General features: G+C 44.0%; 1 protein-coding gene across 1 annotated transcript in view; it reads left to right on the top strand.

Annotated features, from left to right (window-relative positions):
• The first annotated feature begins 9,921 nt into the window (after positions 1-9,921).
• Positions 9,922-17,606, top strand: part of Pik3r5 (phosphoinositide-3-kinase regulatory subunit 5) — a 74,397-nt gene continuing 66,712 nt past the window's right edge. Inside the window, exon 1 of the mRNA XM_078042875.1 lies at positions 9,922-10,036. The gene's annotated coding sequence lies outside the window, so the exon portion shown is untranslated. The remainder of the gene's footprint in view (positions 10,037-17,606) is intronic.

The raw sequence follows: 17,606 nt of genomic DNA, 5'->3' as shown, positions 1-17,606 counted from the left end.
TTTATATTTTGAGACAGGCTCTCACTAAGTTGCTTAGGGCCTTGCTAATTTTCTGAGGCTGGTCTTGAACTTGAGATCCTCCTGCCTCAGCCTCCCGAGTCTTAGGGATTACAGGCATACTCCACTGCACTTGGCAATCTTTTAATTTTTAAAGTATACATCATTCAAGATATGTTTTTTAAATCTCCCACAATGATGGTTAATTTCTTAATTTTGTAGTACTATCAATTATTGCTTTCAATGTTTTATATTTTTGAAATTAGTTTTGTACAAATTTAGATTTGTTTTGCCTGTTGGTGAATTATGCTGGTACTGCTATACAGTATGTCTACTTTGTTTTCTTCTTCTCCTCCTCCTCCTCGTCCTTTTTTTTTTTTTTTTTTTTTTAAGATGGGATCTTGACCTGTTCCTAGGGTGGTCTTGAACTCCTGGGTTCAAACAATCTTCCTGTCTCAGCCTCTTGAGTAGCTATGACTATAGGCACATGGTATCTCAGTCAGTATCTCTATGTCTAATAATACTTGTCTATTTTAATCTAAAATTGACTCAACTAATCGCTTTTATTTTATTTTGATATTTCTTTTGCCATTCTTTTACTTTCAGCCCTTTAGTATATATCTGAGACATACCTCTTATAAACAGCAACTAATTGGTTTTTCTTGGTGGCGGGGTACTGGGAATTGAACTCAGGGGCACTCGGCCACTGAGCCACATCCCCAGCCCTATTTTGTATTTTATTTAGAGACAGGGCCTAACTGAGTTGCTTAGCGCCTCACTTTTGCTGAGGCTGGCTTTGAATTTTCGATCCTCCTGTCTCAGCCTCCTGAGCCACTGGGAGTACAGGTGTGTGCCACTGCATCCAGCCTAATTGGATTTTGTATGTGTTGATCATTCAAACAATCTTTGGTTCTTAATGGGTCACTTATTGAACTTACATACATTATGATTATTGATAAATTTTGCCTTGTTTCTACATTTTTTTTCCATTCTGGAAATTGAACCCAGGGGCACTCTACCACTGAGCCACATCCCCAGCACTTTTTATTTTTATTTTTTACTTTGAGATAGGATCTCATTAAGTCACCCAAGTTGGTCTTGAACTTTTGATCCGCCTGCCTCAGCCTCCCAAGTCCATGGATTACAGGTGTGAGCCAACGTGGCTCACTGTGGTTTTGACTTGCATTTCTCTGATGATGTTGAACACTTTTTTTTCACATGCTTGTTGACCATTTGTATATTTTCTTTGGAGAAATGTCTATTCCTATCCTTTGCCCATTTTTAAAATTGGTTGTTTATTCGTTAGTTGAAGGAGTTCTTGATATATCCAAGATTCAACTTCTTTATTATAATATGATTTGTAAAAAATTTCTCTTATTCTGTGGGATTCTTTTCTGGTTTTTTTTGTTTTTGTTTTTGTTTTGTTTTGTTTGGGTACTGGGGATTGAACCCAGGGGTATCTTACCACTGAATTTCCTCCTTGGTCTTTTTTAAAAAAACATATTTTATCTTGAGGCAGATTCTTGTTAGATTACTGAGGTCTTGCTAAGTTGCTGAGGCTGGCCTTGAACTCGCAATCCTCCTGCCTCAGCCTCCTGAGTCACTGGGATTGCAGGTGCCATGACACCTAGCTTTATTTTCAGTTTCTTTGAGATAAAAAGGTTTTGCTTTTCATGCTATCTATTTTTCTCTGGTTGCTTGTGCTTTCAATCATTTCTAAGAAGTCATTGCCTATTAAAAGGTCACAAAGACTTACAGTTATGTATTTTTCTATGTTATGTGTAAATTTCGCTTTCAAAGTTAGGTCTCTGACTCACTTTTGAGTTAATTTTTACATTGGAAATGTGACAGAGACCCAGTCTCACCATTTTGCTTTTGGATTCCCAGCTGTCTCAGCACCTTTTGTGGAAAAGACAATCCCCCCGCCCCCGAATTGTCTTGGCACCATCGTCAAAAATTAATTGATTAGAAATGTGAGGATTTATATTAGATTCTCGATTTTATTCTACTTACCTACATATTCACCCTGTGTCAGGACCTCATCATCTTGATTTACTGTAGCTTTCTGGTAAGTATTAAAATCAAGAAATGTGACCAGTGTGATTTTGCAATCTGTACAATTAGAAAAATGAGAAATTATACCCCAATGATTCAAATTATGAATTGCCAAGATCATTGTAATGTCATGTGTAGCTAATAAAAAAAATAAATTAAATTAAAAAAAAAAGAAAAAAAGAAATGTGAGTCCTCCCTATTCTAGCTCCTTTGATTTTTTTAAAAAAATTCCTAGGTATTTTTGTTGCTGAAGTGAGTAAACTCTATTTGCCATTATATTTTCTGTTTAATCATTGCTGGTATTTGGAACTTCATTGAATTCTACATATTTATTTTGTGTCTAGCTACTTACCAAGCTCTCTTATTAATTCTAAACATTTTTCAGTCCCTTGGCTATGGTTCCTCAGAAACATAATCATATATATCATTGGCAAGTAATGATGAGCTTGATTTTTTTGCTTCCCAAATTTATGCTCCTTATTATTTCCCCTAGAATTCAGAATACTGTACAAATCATTCGCAGTTGTCATAAGCACCCGTGTTTTACTTTCCTTTTTCAATGGAATGCCTTTGTTATGAAAGACTGTGTCTGTTCTTCATTCCCGGTCATCATTAGGTATCAAATCATTTGATTGAGATAGAGTCACCTTGTATTCCTAGTCACAGAGTCACCTTGTATTCCTAGTCACCAAGAGTCCTCATCAGGGGACATCTCATTGGGGGTAATTGTCCCATTTTCCTCCTGTGTCCTATTCATGTGATGAACAACATTAATAAACATTTACATTGATTCCTCTTTTTATAAGCTAATTGTCTCCCATCCGGTGGGAACAAATTAGCCCACGTGGACAGAAATCAGTCGGATTCCACGGGCACAGACTCCCGCCTGCATAATACAGAGATGTCACAAAATGAAAGCCAGAGATCATGTCTAGTTTGGCTTGCAAGCGGTTTTAAAATACTATATGGAATTAGTTGCCAGTGTTTAAAAATTAGTTCAGATCCATATTCTAATTTCTAGTTTCTCTAGAAAAATTCTAAGATCTAGCCACACCAAACCTTCATTTCCACATTTCCCCGGAGGAGGGCTGGAGCTGAGCCCCAGGGGTCCCCTTAGGGATCTCCTCATTAGCATCTTCTCCATACCTTATTGTCTCCATATCCTATTTTCTCCCAGACAGACATCAGGATTAAGGGTTATTGCCAGTTTTTGTATTTGTGTAATTGCTTTTCTTATAACAGAATTAAGTGAAAGTGAAATATTTCTTGTAATTAAATTTCTAGAAAGTGTAGAAAAACAACTAAATAAAATAAAAGAGGCCAAGAGGGCTATGGATTTCAGGAGAAATGGGGCAGACATGGTTCTTGGTGGAAGTGAAGAATATTCCTATAGGTTTAATAGACAAAGTGTGTCTGTTGGAAGAACCAGACAGAAGAGGTTCTTCCAGACAGAAAAGAAATAGAAGAATAAGGAAGAGTGGGGGGAGGGGGAAAGAAAACCTTTTTGATCTGGAGGAAAAAAAAGTACTGAAATCTCAACAGGGGTTGTTTTGGGAGGCACAGGGTATAAACAATGCTTTTATGAAATGTCATCATATAGTAAAGGAATTTCACCTCATCAGTTCTGTGCCTGTGTTTGACCTGCCTGGCATTTGGGGATGTTTGAGTTTCTGATGTTTGCGCCAGGTCTTTCAAAGCTGCCTCTGTTATTTCTGGGAGTCCCCAGGGCAGTCTCAAGGCAGTGCCAGTGCTAGGGTCTGTCCCCCTGCACAGCCCAGGGTGCAGGGCTTTGTGCTTTCAAAGCAATGATTTTCTGGTTCACTAGGGGCCAGAGCCTGGTGTGTTCCTTCCTACCCTCTCATGAGACTGCTCTGCTGCTGTGCCCCCCTTTCAACAACCCTAATGGGAACAGGTCTTTTGGCTTCTCCCTGAAACTCTTGCCACATAAGGTTCAGATGCCAACGTGGGAGGCTGACCTGAGACCGAGGTCAAACCCTCATCGGAAGCAACACCAAGAGAGTAGCCGGAGAGGGATGGGGTCATGTTGGCCCCACCTCCAGCAGCTGATGTCCAATCTAAAATTTTTAAATGGCAACATATCAGTTGGATCCTAAGCCTCTCCTCTGTTGACATTCTGAAGCTTCCATGATTCTTTATCTGTCACTCTGGGGCCCATCCATAAATCTCTTCCTGCAGGCCCCTGACTTTTAACCAGATAAATGCACCCAGCAGTTGCCTGTGGGTGACCAGTCCAGTTGAGACATCAGGTGTGTCCGGATCTCTTTAGGCCCATCCAGAAGGTCAGCATTCCTTAAACAAACCTCTGCTTTGTCGCAAGGCATTACTATTTTAATTAAAGGGTGGAGACAACTTGCACTTATTTGATTTCAGATTTTACATCTGTAGCATAAAGCATTCATCCATAGTTTCTTGTGAAGTCTTAGTATTGGGTTAAAACAAATGGGAAGAGTTTCAAAAGTTTGTAAGATTTGAAACTTTAAAAAAATATATTTTTAGTTGTTGGTGGACATGTCTTTATTTATTTATTTTTTAATGTGGTGCTGAGAATTGAACCCAGTGCCTCACAAGTGCTAGGCAAGCACTCTATCACCAATCCACAATGCCAGCCTAGTAATTTTTTTCTTTTCTTTTCTTTTCTTTTTTTTTTTTTTTGGTATCGGTGATTGAACTCAGGGGCACCCAACCACTGAGCCACATCTTCTGCCCTATTTTGTATTTTATTTAGACACAGGGTCTCACTGAGTTGCTTAGTGCCTCACTTTTGCTGAGGCTGGCTTTGAACTCTCTATTCTTCTACCTCAGCCTCCCAAGCCACTGGGATTATATATATATATTTGAAAATTTTAAATTATATATATATATATATACATATACATATGACAGCAGAATGCATTACAATTCTTATTACACATATAAAGCACAACTTTTCATATCACTGGTTGTATACAAAGTATATTCACCCCAACTTGTGTCTTCATACATGTACTTTGGATAATAATGCCCATCACATTCCACCATCATTTCTAACCCTGTGCCCCTTCCCTTCCCATCCCACCCCTTTGCCCTAACTAGAGTTCATCTATACTTCCTAAACTCCCCTCCCCTACCCCACTATGAATCAGCCTCCTCAAAATAGAGAAAACATTCAGGATTTGGTTTTTTGAGATTGACCAGCTTCACTTAGCATTATCTTCTCTAACTGCATCCATTTACCTGCAAATGTCATGATTTTACTCTTTTATTGCTGAATAATATTCCATTGTTATATGCCACATTTTTTTAAGAATCCATTCATCTATTGAAGTGCATCTAGGTTGGTTCCACAGTTTAGCTGTTGTGAATTGTGCCGCTATAAACATTGATGTGGCTGTGTCCCTGTAGTATGCTGTTTTTAAGTCTTTTGGGTATAGACCAAGGAGAGGGATACCGGGTCAAATGGTGATTCCATTCCCAATTCCATGAAATCTCCATACTGCTTTCCACATTGGCTGCACAAATTTGCAGCCCCACCAGCAGTGTATGAGTGTACCTTTTCCCCCACATCCTCACCAACACTTATTTTTTCTTGTATTCATATCAAATATATATTTTGAAATTATCTTTGATTTACAAAAAAAATGTAAACAGTTTCCATAAAGCTGCTACCCAGCTTCCCCAAATATTAGTATTGTACATAATATAGTATGACTATTGAAATTAGGAAGTTAATATGGATATACCACCTTTAATTAATCTATAGACTTTATTAAAATTTTGCCAACTATACCACTAAATATCCTTCTTCTGGTCTAGGATCCAATCTAGGAATCTCTCATTTTTCAGTTTTGCGGGTGACAATCTGACCTTGACACTATTGAAGATTTTGTAGAACGACCTTCAGTTTGGATTAGTCTGATTTTTCTTAGGATTAGATTACGGTAAGACATTTTCAGCAAAAATACCACAGAAATGAGTGCCTTTCTCAGTGCCCACGAATAATGTTGCTTAGTCTTCTCATGACCATCTTAACTTTGTTCATTTGGTTTAGGGTGTGTCTGCTTGCTTTTTCCACTATAAAGTTTCTGTTTTCCCTTTTAAACTACTAAGTATCATATGGGGAGCTATTTGACTAAACAAATATCTCATTTGTATCAGTCCATTAAGGCTGCTATAACAAAAATACCATAAACAGAGTGGCTTATCAACAACAGATATTTATTTCTCACAGTTCCAGAGCAGGAAAGTACAAGTGCTGGCAGATTTGGTGTCTGGTGAGGGCATGTCCCTCATAGATGTGTTCTCACGTGGTGAAGAGTGACTGAGTTCCCTTGGGCCTCTTTTATAAGGGCATTCATTTCAATCATGATGGAGGAAGACTCATGACCAAATCATATCCCCAGGCCTCATCTCCTGATACCATCACGGTGGGGGTTAGGTTTCACTGTATTAATTTGGGGAGAGGGGACACAAACATTCAAACTATAACACTGTTTAGCCTACTGTGGCCTACTATACTTAGTATCCACTGCTGATCTTTCCTGCAAACATTATTATTGAGATCTTTACCAAATGGCGATTTTCTATGTCTATTATTTTTTCTCCACTTAGTCAGTGGAACAGTACCATATGGAAAGGTTGTCTCTTCTCCCTCATTAATTTACTTTTTCATTTTTTCATGTCAGTGTGAACTCACGAATATTTATTTCATTTAACAAGCTCTAATCTATAATGATCACTATCTAGTGTGTTAGTCAAGTTGTTCTGGATTTGGTCATTGGGAGTCCCTTCAATTTGGTTCCTGAGTTCTTTTGACAAGCCTTAGTCATTTTTTTTTTTTTTTGGTGTTTTGTTTTGAGTTTTCATTACTCTCTAGTACTACAAGATGTTCTAGATTCATCTGGTTCTTCCCCTCATCCTGGCTCCTCAATTGGCCATTTCCTCCAAGGACCCCTGGTTCCTTTTATTGGAAAATGATGTTTAGAAACCAAGATTGAGGAGCTAAAGGTGCTCACTGTGGGTGGTATTTAGTAGGCAGAGTTAGGAGATACACGTGTCTATACCTCGGTATCTAAATATCTATGTATCTTTTTATCTCTTAAAGCCCTGGAGTACATACTTCATACCTCTGTTTGCAGTGTCACATCACAAGATTCATTCTCACCACCTCCCCTTATTTCTAACTTCTTTCACCAACACTGAGAAACCTGGCTCTCATTATTTACAAGGTACTTATTTATTTGCCCAGTCTTAGTAAACACATGAGAGAGTTTCAGAGTTGCTCAACAGTGGTTAGAGATGGAGGAGACTCAGAGGTGGGGAGGGGGGGAATTTTCAAGGAAAGGTAACATCAAACGCGGCAGTGAGGTAAGAAAACGAGAACCTTGAATTTGGCACTTGGGGTTTTCCTGGTGACCTTCTTTGAGGGCACTGAGGGATAAATGTAAGATGAGGAAGTAGAGACCACGTAGACTACGCTCTGAAAACACTGAGCAGTGAAAGGAAAGAGAGCCATTACAAATAGACATGTTTTTAAATGAAGCCACAGAAGAACTGTATAAAGTGGTATGCAATCAGGAGCTGTCTGAGTGAAGAGGCACCCTTTGGGGGTCTTCCAGCAACTTGGGAAAGTTTCTGGGTGGCTCTTATTCTGAGTTCTGTCCAATAGATGCCAGATGCTCTTAAGAGCTGCGTCAGCTCTGTGGGAACAGGGACACAGGCAGAACTCGGTATTGGAGGGGTGAAAGCATGCCAGGTCAACATCTGGGTCACAGCTGCTGGTAGAAAAGAATGCCCATCTCTGGGAGGATGCAGGATGGGACCAAGTAGCCTTTGTGGGATGCTCCAATTTCCCAGGCTCCGGCTCCGGTGAGAGATTCTGTTTCAGCCTTCTTCCAGTTTTAGTTTTAAGAACACTGCATATGGAAAAAGTCAAACGCCCCATAAATTCTCCAGCAGTTTTCTTTACCTTTCAAAGTGCTCTCCTAATCCAACTTTCCCATCTGGCACACACTGTGTCATTCTTGCTACTTGATTCCTTATTCCAGAGCAGTTCTATCCCTTCTCCCGATCCTAGCCATCTCCTGGCTGTTTCTACCTTTCTTCTCCAAATACCATTTTTTTTTTTTTTTTGGTGGACAAAGTAGGGACTGAGGAGACAGAAGACCAGAGACCTTGCCCATCCTTATGGAGCTATGTGGCCTTAGGGTGCACTCCCATAGTCCCTACCCAATTTAGTTCAGTATCTGTAAGAGAAGATGTGGATAGGGACTGTGGGGGAGAGGCACTTGATGGGCATTGAGCCCCTGCCCATCTCTCACTCCAGGCTGGAACCTGTCTTCTGTGACTACCCATGGTGACTTTCTATTTCTGCCCATTTGAGGAAGTTGATTTTCTTGGTATTTGAGGAGTCAGGAAAAGAAAAGTTATTGGTGTTCACATCTCTCAAAGCCTCAGGTAGGGCTGTGGCTTTTGACCAACAATAACGGATGACCTTGTGGCTGTTTTTGGATGCCTCTAACAGTTATTGTGACACAGAGTCCTGTTCAATAGCGGAGGTGGAGATTTCAGACTGGTCCTTTCTCTATAGTAAAATAAAATGGTTATTTTCTTTCTTTCTTTTCCTTTTTCTTTTTTTCTTTCTTTTTTTTTTTTTGGTACGAGATTGAACCCAGGGGGGTTAACCACTGAGCCACATCCCCCAGCCCTTTTATTTTTTATGTTAAGACAGGGCCTGGCTAAATTGCTGAGGCTGACCTTGAATTTGCAATCCTCCTGCCTCAGCCTCTGGAGTCACTGGGATTATAGGTTGGAGACCCCACAGCCGTTTTTTTTTTGTTTTTGTTTTTGTTTTTGTTTTCCATTGCAAGCGCTGCCTGGACAGTATTAGGGAGTGAACCCAACTACCTCTATCCCTAAACCTTTTTATTTTCTATTTTGAGACAGAGTCTAGCTGAGTTGCCCGGGCTGGCTTCAAACTTCAGATCCTCCAGATTCAGCCTCCAGAGTAGCTGAGATTCCACGTGTGCATCACTGTGCCCTACAGCAGTCAAAATTTCTTATCCCCATTTTGTAAAAGAGGAAACTGAGGTACTGGGAAGTGCAGTGACTTCTGGGGTTCTCTGTGAGTCCTTCCAACTTCGGGTACAACACTCTGCCATGTTACCCGCGGGGAATGAGGAAGACAAGAAGAGGGCCTTGACCTTGCATGTAGGAACTCCCCAAACCCCTAGCCCAGGAAAGCAGGATCCAGCTGAAGTGACAGCCGACCCCCGACGCTGGGGAGGGAAAGCGAAGCCAAACTAGTAGCTGAAGGAGTAGGGAGGGCCTCAAGTCTGGATTGGTTGGCATTTTCTAGGGCGGTTCCTGCGGAAGGGCGGGGATTAAAGTGCCCCACCACAGAGCAGGGGTGCAGGCACTGTAAGGGTTAAGAGCACCCAAAGAAAATAGAAGTAGGAGGAGGAAGTGGGGCGCCGTGAGAGAAGGAAGCAGCTCGTCGGAGCTTCCTCTTTCTCCTCCTTCCCCGAAGCCCCGACCCCAAGCCTTCCCCTGCTCCGCCCACCCCTCCTGCGAGGCACGAAACGTGCTTCCACCCTCCGGGCCGAACCTCGCCTTACTCCTGGGGGTTCGTGCAGCCGCACACGGGCCTGGGTTTCTCCACTGGTGGAGCAGGAGGGCTGGTGCCGCAGTTGCTGCATGACGCTCTGCGGGCTCCTGGTCCTCAGATGCCCAAGCCAAACCCGCAATGGGCTGACACTGCCCCGCCACCAGGTGGCGGGAGAGGCTGGCGAGGCAGCTAGTGAGGTCCCGGCCCCGCCCTCCAACAAGTCCCGCCCACCTGGCCCCGCCCCCACCCACCCGAGTTGCAGAGACTTGGCAGATGCTGGGACTTGCCGCCCGGCTCCAGCCGCGCGGCGTGGAGGTCCGGATCGTTCCCCAAATCGCAGGGAGTCGCCGCTGGAGAGGGGGCGCCCGGCGGGGACTGCAGGTGTGTGGCTGGGCAGCCGGGGGCGGGCGTCGAGGGCACGGGTGGCAGCTCGAGGCAGAGCCGGAGTAGATTGGGGACCACTAGGGAGCAGTGGGCTCTGAGAGCCGGTGCTGTCACGGGGAACCTGTACAGAGATTGCTGTTGAGAACTTCCGCGGATAAGTCCACGCATGGCGGGGTCACCAGGTCGCAAATACATGTTGCAGATAACCCCGGAGACACAAGTGGCATCCCAGGACCTTTCACCATAATCTAAGTAGCTAATGTTGGACGCCTCTGTGCGACTAAGTGTGTCCGCAGCTCCTGCCTGGGTCACAGAAATCCCTGTGTCCAGGGGGTCAAGGAGCCTAACCTGCTCTGTCCGGGAACTCTCTGCGTAACGTGGGCATCAGAAGTCCTTTTTCATCAGGACCCGGGAGTCTTGGAAGTGCCTGCCTATGGCGTGTGCGTTGAGCCTCAGGCTTCCCCGGCTAGTGAGCACCAGCCTCCAAATGCTGTTCTAGAGAACTGCATGCTTTGCGCTGTCAGAGGGTCCATGTTTACACACTGTGTGTGTGTGTGTGTGTATGTGTGTGTGTGTGTGTGTGTGCGCGCGCGCGCGCGCGCGCGCCCTGGCCCATCCCAGGCAGGGGTAAAAGAGCAAGATGTTCAGGACAGGAGGAGGAGGGAGATTGTTCAGAGGGAAAAGGAAGGCGAGATGAAAGCAGCAGGATGTGGTATAGAGTGAGTTAAGCCTCCTGCAGAGAGGCGGGGTGGGTTTGGGCAAAATGAGGGCCCAAAAGTAGGCCAAGTCAGCCTCGGAGGTCTTTTCTGGATCCATTCTCTTCCTCTCTTCCATGGACTTCTGGGTCATCTCATCCAGGCTTTCTTTTCTCCTGTGTTCTGGACCAACCAACCTGGTAAGGCTCAGGTTCCCAGAGCTGAGGTGCCTCCTGGGGTGTTTGTTAAGACAGATTCTCCAGGCTTCAGGTACAGCCGGGCTTTTCAGAGGTGGAGCATCTGAAAAATTGTAATAATAAACCCCTTAGGTGATAAAGTTGGACCCACTGCTTGGGAACCATGTGTGATATGGAAGAAAAGATCTGAGTCCTAACCAGGCCCATCTGTGTGGACTGCAGCATCCACAGAGGGATAGGGACTACTTACCCCTCTGCTGGCCTCAGTCTCCTTATCTGTCAGACAGGCTCTAATATTGATGTAGAGAACTGTGTGGAAAGTTAAAGGAGACAGGTGTGTTGATAATAGATGCACCTGGGAAACACTCCATGGGCGCTCATAGAACAAGAGTGGGCAGCATGCGCTTGGTATGCGTCTTCACTTAGGAGTCCACAGGACAAATAAGACAGTGTACTCAGGCTCTCTTTCTATTTCAGGATGCCCCTTTGCCCCCTGCGTTTCGAAGCATAGCTAGTCAGGACAGCCGGGCAAGGAGGCTCTGGGTCTTTACATGCTTGTCCTTGTTGGGGTTTTAAAGACCCCTTTCCCCTCATCTTGTGCAGCTTAGTGGGGGATGATTTGTCATCTCCTCCCTCGGAGCTGTCGTGGAAGCAGACCACCTTTACTGCCTGCTTCCCTTTCCTCCCTCCCGCAAAGCACTGCTTTTTGTTTCTATCAGGAATAACAGGGTGGATGCTAACTGGGGTACTGGGCATCGAGCATATTGGGGGCTGATGGTGGTGTGAGATGAGAAGATAGAGCTTGAGACTGTGGGGGAGGCTGACTGTCAGAGGCTGCTGCAGCGTCCTGGGCTGGTCATTGATGAGGGAGATTGCTGTGGCCAAGTAGGGAAGTGAGGGAGGCAAAGGGCCTTTTCACCTGTGCAGCTTAGAGTTTGGGAGCTCCAGCCTGGATTTAGGTGAGCACTCAAGCTGTGTTGACTTGGCTTGGGTTCAGAGACACTCACTGCCAGGGGCTGAGCTGGTCAGACCTATGGGACCACAGTGATCCAGAAGAACTTTTGGATTTCAGCTGGTGGACTGAAAGCCTAAATCATTTTCTCTCTTCCTTTATTTTTTTTGTGCTGAGCATCTATCCCAGGACTTTATACATGTTAGGCAAGAGCTCTTCCACTAAGTGATAGCCCCAGACAGCTCTATGAATCAGTTTTTTGTTTGTTTGTTTTTGGTACCAGGGATTGAACTCAGGGGCACTTGATCACTGAGCCACATCTCCATCCCTATTTTGTATTTTATTTAGAGACACGGTCTCACTGAGTTGCTTAGTGCCTCACTTTTGCTGAGGCTGACTTTTAACTCATGATCCTCCTGCCTCAGCCTCCCCAGCCACTGGGATTATAAGTGTGTGCCACTGTGCCTTGCTAGGTCCTATGAATCAGTTGTTGTTTTTTTTTAAAAAAAAAACCAAAAAACAAAAAACACGTTTAAGAGAGGTGGACACAATATCTTTTTTAAAAATCTCTATTTTTATGTGGTGCTAAGGTTCAAACCAGTGCCTCACATGTGCAAGGCACATGAACCACTGAACTACAGCCCCAGCCCTGGACACAATATCTTTATTTTACATTTATGTGGTGCTCAGGATTGAACCCAGTGCCTTGTGGATGCTAGGCGAGTGCTCTACCACTGAGCCACAACTCCAGCCCTGAATCCGTTTTTTTAAGAGAGGAAACTTCTAATGGGACATAATAGAGTGATCACCAGCAGGTCAAGGGAGAGGTGGTTAGTTTGATTTTTGAGCTCTGGCCTAGATGGAGAGACAGAGGAAAGACTCCATCTGGCTTCTTCCCAAGGAGAAGATGATACAGTCCCATAGGAAATACACTAAATATTAGGATATTTCAAGAATTTGAAGATGTACATGTTTTCACATTTTAGCCATGCTGAAATCCAGATGCATCTTACCAGAGATGGCATCTTACAATTATAATAGCACTATTTCTTCCTTAATGGCACCCAAAATAATGATGCATCTTAAAACTGATCATGTCTGGGGCTGGGCATGTGGCTCAAGCGGTAGCATGTGTGCGGCTCGGGTTTGATCCTCAGCACCACATACAAACAAAGATGTTGTGTCCGCTGATCATGTCTTAGATTCTGTTAAATACAATATGCAATTTTGCAGATTCGGGAGTATGTTTTAGATGTACACAGATGCATGCAGAATTATGCCAATCTCATATTTTGAACATATTATTTTTTTTCTAGTAGCTCTATCTCCGAAGCACCCACATTTTCATTATATACATTTTTTAAAAAAATTTCACTGTATCCAGTTTGAAAGGAAATCTCTGTACAAAGTGTTACCTGCCTTTATAAAGATAGCACATTGGGACTGATTTCATTATTTCTTGACAATTTGATCAAATGGTTCTCACCTGCCATTTCCTTTTGTACCCTACGTCTGCTGAGGACACATCTTCTACCCTTTCTCTTTTATCCTTCTATGATTTTTATGGTGTGGGGCACCATGCTAAGTACTTCATGTCCTTCAATCTTCACAGTCTCACTCAAAGATAGCTCTAGCTATAATTCCCAATTTATAGATGAGAACACTGAGGGTCGCGTCACTCAGCCAGAAAGTGCCAGAGCTGGGCTGTCTCTGGCTTCTGTCCTTTTCCAGAGATGAGCAAGCTGTAGTGTGGCAGCCCTGTGTCTGCCTGTGGTTATCAAGTACATGCCTTGCACTTCGTGGGGCACAAACTGTGTGGCCATCCACAGGTGGTTTTTGTTTGTCTCTTTGCTTCTAGGTTCTGAGTAACTAAGGTTATCTGTCAAGTGACTTTTGAATAAGCAAGACCTAGCTATAGCAAGGTATGAGTGTGAAAAAGTTGACTTTGGTGGCACAGAACAGATTGGTCCTTTATGGTCCTGTCTGTCTTTTGATCTTTTTTTTAAAAAAAAATATTTATTTTTTAGGTGTAGATGGACACAACACAATGCCTTTATTTTTATGTGGTGCTGAGGATCGAACTCAGGTCCCGCCCGTGCTAGGGGAGCACTCTACCGCTGAGCCACAATCCCAGCCCGGTCCTGTCTGTCTTTGCATGTGCTATTCCACCTCCCCAGTTTCCTTTCCCTTCTCCCATCTGCCCAAGGAGCTGCTGCTTCCCCTCTCTGATGCTCAGCTCAAGTTGCACCTTCAACCCCCTCCTCGTCTCACCTCCTGACACTAAAGCTTCTATGGCTCCCCCCATAGTAGCACTGATTGTCCTGTCCAACAAGGACTGACCAGTGACTTGGCACGGTTTGGCCTGCCCACCCGAGGCACCTGATGCTCACGTTGTCATCAAGCAGGTCTCACAGCCAGTCTCCCCAGGATCTCCATCCGTGCACACTCATAGCGGAAGATGCCTGGATGCAGAACGGTGTGGGGGACAGCGGGGTGGGGTCACCAGGGAGTGGTGTGCTTTTCATTTTCATGTCCTCCAGAGTCTTCTTGTTGCTGTTGTTGACCTAGGCAAATGAACTTGTGTGGTTTCCTCGTAGGGGGCAGGGCTGGGTGTGAGGGCTGGAGGTGGCTTCTAGGCTTCTGCCTCACATGAAGTCAGGGGGCCCTGCTTCTGCCTGACTCCTCCACTCCTAGCCAAAGGACCACAGCCTATTCTGTGCCCCTTCGGGTGCCCGTTTCCTCATCTATACAATGGCAGTGTGGCCTTCGGTGCTTTCTGCGGCCGCTGCCTATCATCTTGGGTTCAAATCTTTTGCTTGGCAGTCTTGTATAGAATAAAATAATAAAGACAGTAATCAGCAGCCCTTTTTAATTTTTTTTATATTTTATTTTGAGACAGGATCTCATGAAGTTGTTTAGGGTCTCGCTAAGTTCCCAAGTCTGGCCTTGAATTTGTAATCCTCCTGCCTCAGCCTCCTAAACTGCTGGGATTACTGTGCAGCAGACTCTTATTTAAGGCTCTTTGGGTGCATGCTCTCATGTTTTTTTGTTCAACAACTCCTGGGTATGTGGGCTTCCTCTCCTATGGGAATCAGATGATGTTTGTGCTGGCTATCACCTAGGTCTCTGTCCAGCATGGACCAGGGACTCATTCTCTGCCCCGCTATCTCTGCACACTCCAAGGTCCAGCTTATGAACATTAAAGTTAAATACCATTATGGGGGGGGGCTCCTCTTTCCTTTGTGGTGTTCATCTCCCCATCCCACTTAGGATTCTGTGCACTTTTGTATTTCCATCAACAGCTAAGGGAGTTCCCATTCATGGAAAATTCCACCTGAGGATGGGCCATGTTTCCAATCTGTCCCTCTTAAGAGATGCTATTTCTTAGGGCTCAGAATCTCAGCTCTTGTAGGGCACTGTGGTGCACCCCTGTAATCCCAGCACCTCGGGAGACTGAGACAGGAGGATCCCGAGTTCAAAACCAACCTCAGCAACTTAGTGAGGCCCTGAGCAACTCAGCAAGACCCTGTCTCTAAATACAATACCAAAAAAGGGCTGGGGATGTGGCTCAGTGATTAAGTGCCCCTGGGTTCAGTCCCTGGTACAAAATAAACAAACAAACAAAAACCCCCAGCTCTTGAGTCCTTGTATCATCTGAGAAGTCATCTTTTTGTCTCCCACATCCTTCTTCTTTATCCAAACCTGCTTTCCAGAATCATGACATCTGGGCAGAAACATCATTAGGTGTTTGGTTTGAGCATTTGTTCTCACGTGATTCAGTGGTCTGGGCTCTTGTCAGGCAAATCTTTATACAACCACTTCCACCCAACCTGACCAAGGTGTTTATTTTTGTGTATTTTTTTTTTTGCATTAGTTAGATCACATTTGCACCTACAGCTCTTCCAGAGAAGTCTCAAGCTCTCTCTAGATAGTGGGCCCCTTTGAAAAACTGATGGAATTGATATATCACTAAGCACACAGGTATATGCGTATGTTCTCTCTCTCTCTCTCTCTCTCTCTCTCTCTCTCTCTCTCTCTCTCTCTCTCTCTCTCTCTCTCCTTTCTCTTTCAAAGTTTTGCATAAGATTCCAGAGTCTTGCAGATCTCAGCACACACCAAGGAACCTGGCTTAATAAGCTATGTTCTAGAAAATATGATGTTCTGTATGCTGATTTCTTTGGATAACCCCCAGCACACTTCACAGGAGAGGAAGCTGTTGTGAGAGGCAGCTAGTGTGATGATGGATAATGAAAACTGTGTTGGGGACATCCCCAGTGACTCACTGGTGAGAATTTGAGGTGGTGTAGTAAGGGGACTGAGCTCCATGATTGTACACCCAGCTACCACCACGTGCACATTTTCTGGATTTCTCATCAAACTTTGAATTCGCCCATTTGCAAGGTGATTAATGATCACGACTTTTGCTAGTGGGGTCCTAACCAGGAACCCCTCTGTTCTATCCCCTAATTAGGGAACTAGATTTATGGCTAAGACTGAGAAAATGTGTTTTTAGGCATTTGCATGAATAGAAACAGTCTAGGAATCAGTGAGGTGGCCCCTGCTCTTTCTTTACCACACATCTATACAACTTCCCATGTTCCCGGAGACTGAAAGCTTGGGGCTTTTGTTTCTCTGATGTTGTCACAATTCGTTGGAAGTGAAGTCATGTCCGAAGGAAGTTTTCTTCAATTTCTCATTTCTAAGGAACTTGAAAAGCATGAATGGGCCGGGCATGGTGACCCATGCCTGGAATCCCAGCAGCTCAGGAGGCTGAGGCAGGAGGATCACAAGTTCAAGGACAGCCTCAACAATTTAGTGAGGCCCTAAGCACCTTAGTGAGACCCTGCATCCAAATAAAAAATAAAAAGGGCTGGGGATATGGCTCTGCGGTTAAAAGCCCCTGGGCTTTTGAAACCCTCTACCAGCCCCCCCAAAAAAGGCATGGATGATGATAAACTTTTCAAATACTTTTAAAGACTCTATTAGGAAATGCTTTGATGCTTTCACCTTACAATAGATGCATGTGACACATCATATCATGATCTCCATCAACTGAACCCTCCTTGCGTTTCTGGAATGAATTCAGTTTGGTCCAGGCATTTTATTCACACGTGCTAGGTGTGATTTGCTGTGATCCTCTTTAGGATTTTTGCATCTGTACTCATGTGTTAGTCAGCTTCCCATCCCTATGACAAATACCTGAAATAACCCACTTATAAAGAAAAAGGTTTATTTTGGCTCACAGTTTTGGTGGTTTCAATCTATGAACGATAGCCCCCATCGCTTTTGGTTCATCACAGTGGAAACATGGCAGAACAAAACTGCTCACCTCTTTGGGGAAGCAAAAGAGAGACAGAAGGGTCTGGGGTTCCTCTCTCCCCTATGAGGACATATTTCCTGTGACCTAAAAATCTCCTTTTAGACTCCACCTTTTCAAGTTCCATGGGATTAATCCTTTAATACAAGAGCCTTTGGGGACTTTTAAACTATAGCAACTCATAAGTGAGTTGCTATTAAGTGAATTGCTATCATCTTTTTTCTGTGCTGCTACCACCAGTGCATGCAGTTTTGCAAAATGATTTTGGACACAACTCTTTTTTTTTTTTTTGGTGGTACTGGGGATTGAACCCAGGGCCTTGCACATGCTACACAAGTGCTCTACCACTGAGCTACATCCTCAGCCCAACACAACTCTTCTTTACCTGTACCCTTTAATAGAGCAG

Source organism: Ictidomys tridecemlineatus, chromosome 3 (genome assembly GCF_052094955.1).
Source record: "Ictidomys tridecemlineatus isolate mIctTri1 chromosome 3, mIctTri1.hap1, whole genome shotgun sequence".
NCBI classification, from domain to species: Eukaryota; Metazoa; Chordata; class Mammalia; order Rodentia; family Sciuridae; genus Ictidomys; species Ictidomys tridecemlineatus.
The sequence above is the reverse complement of the archived record's forward strand: the minus strand, read 5'-3'. Positions and strand labels throughout refer to the sequence as shown.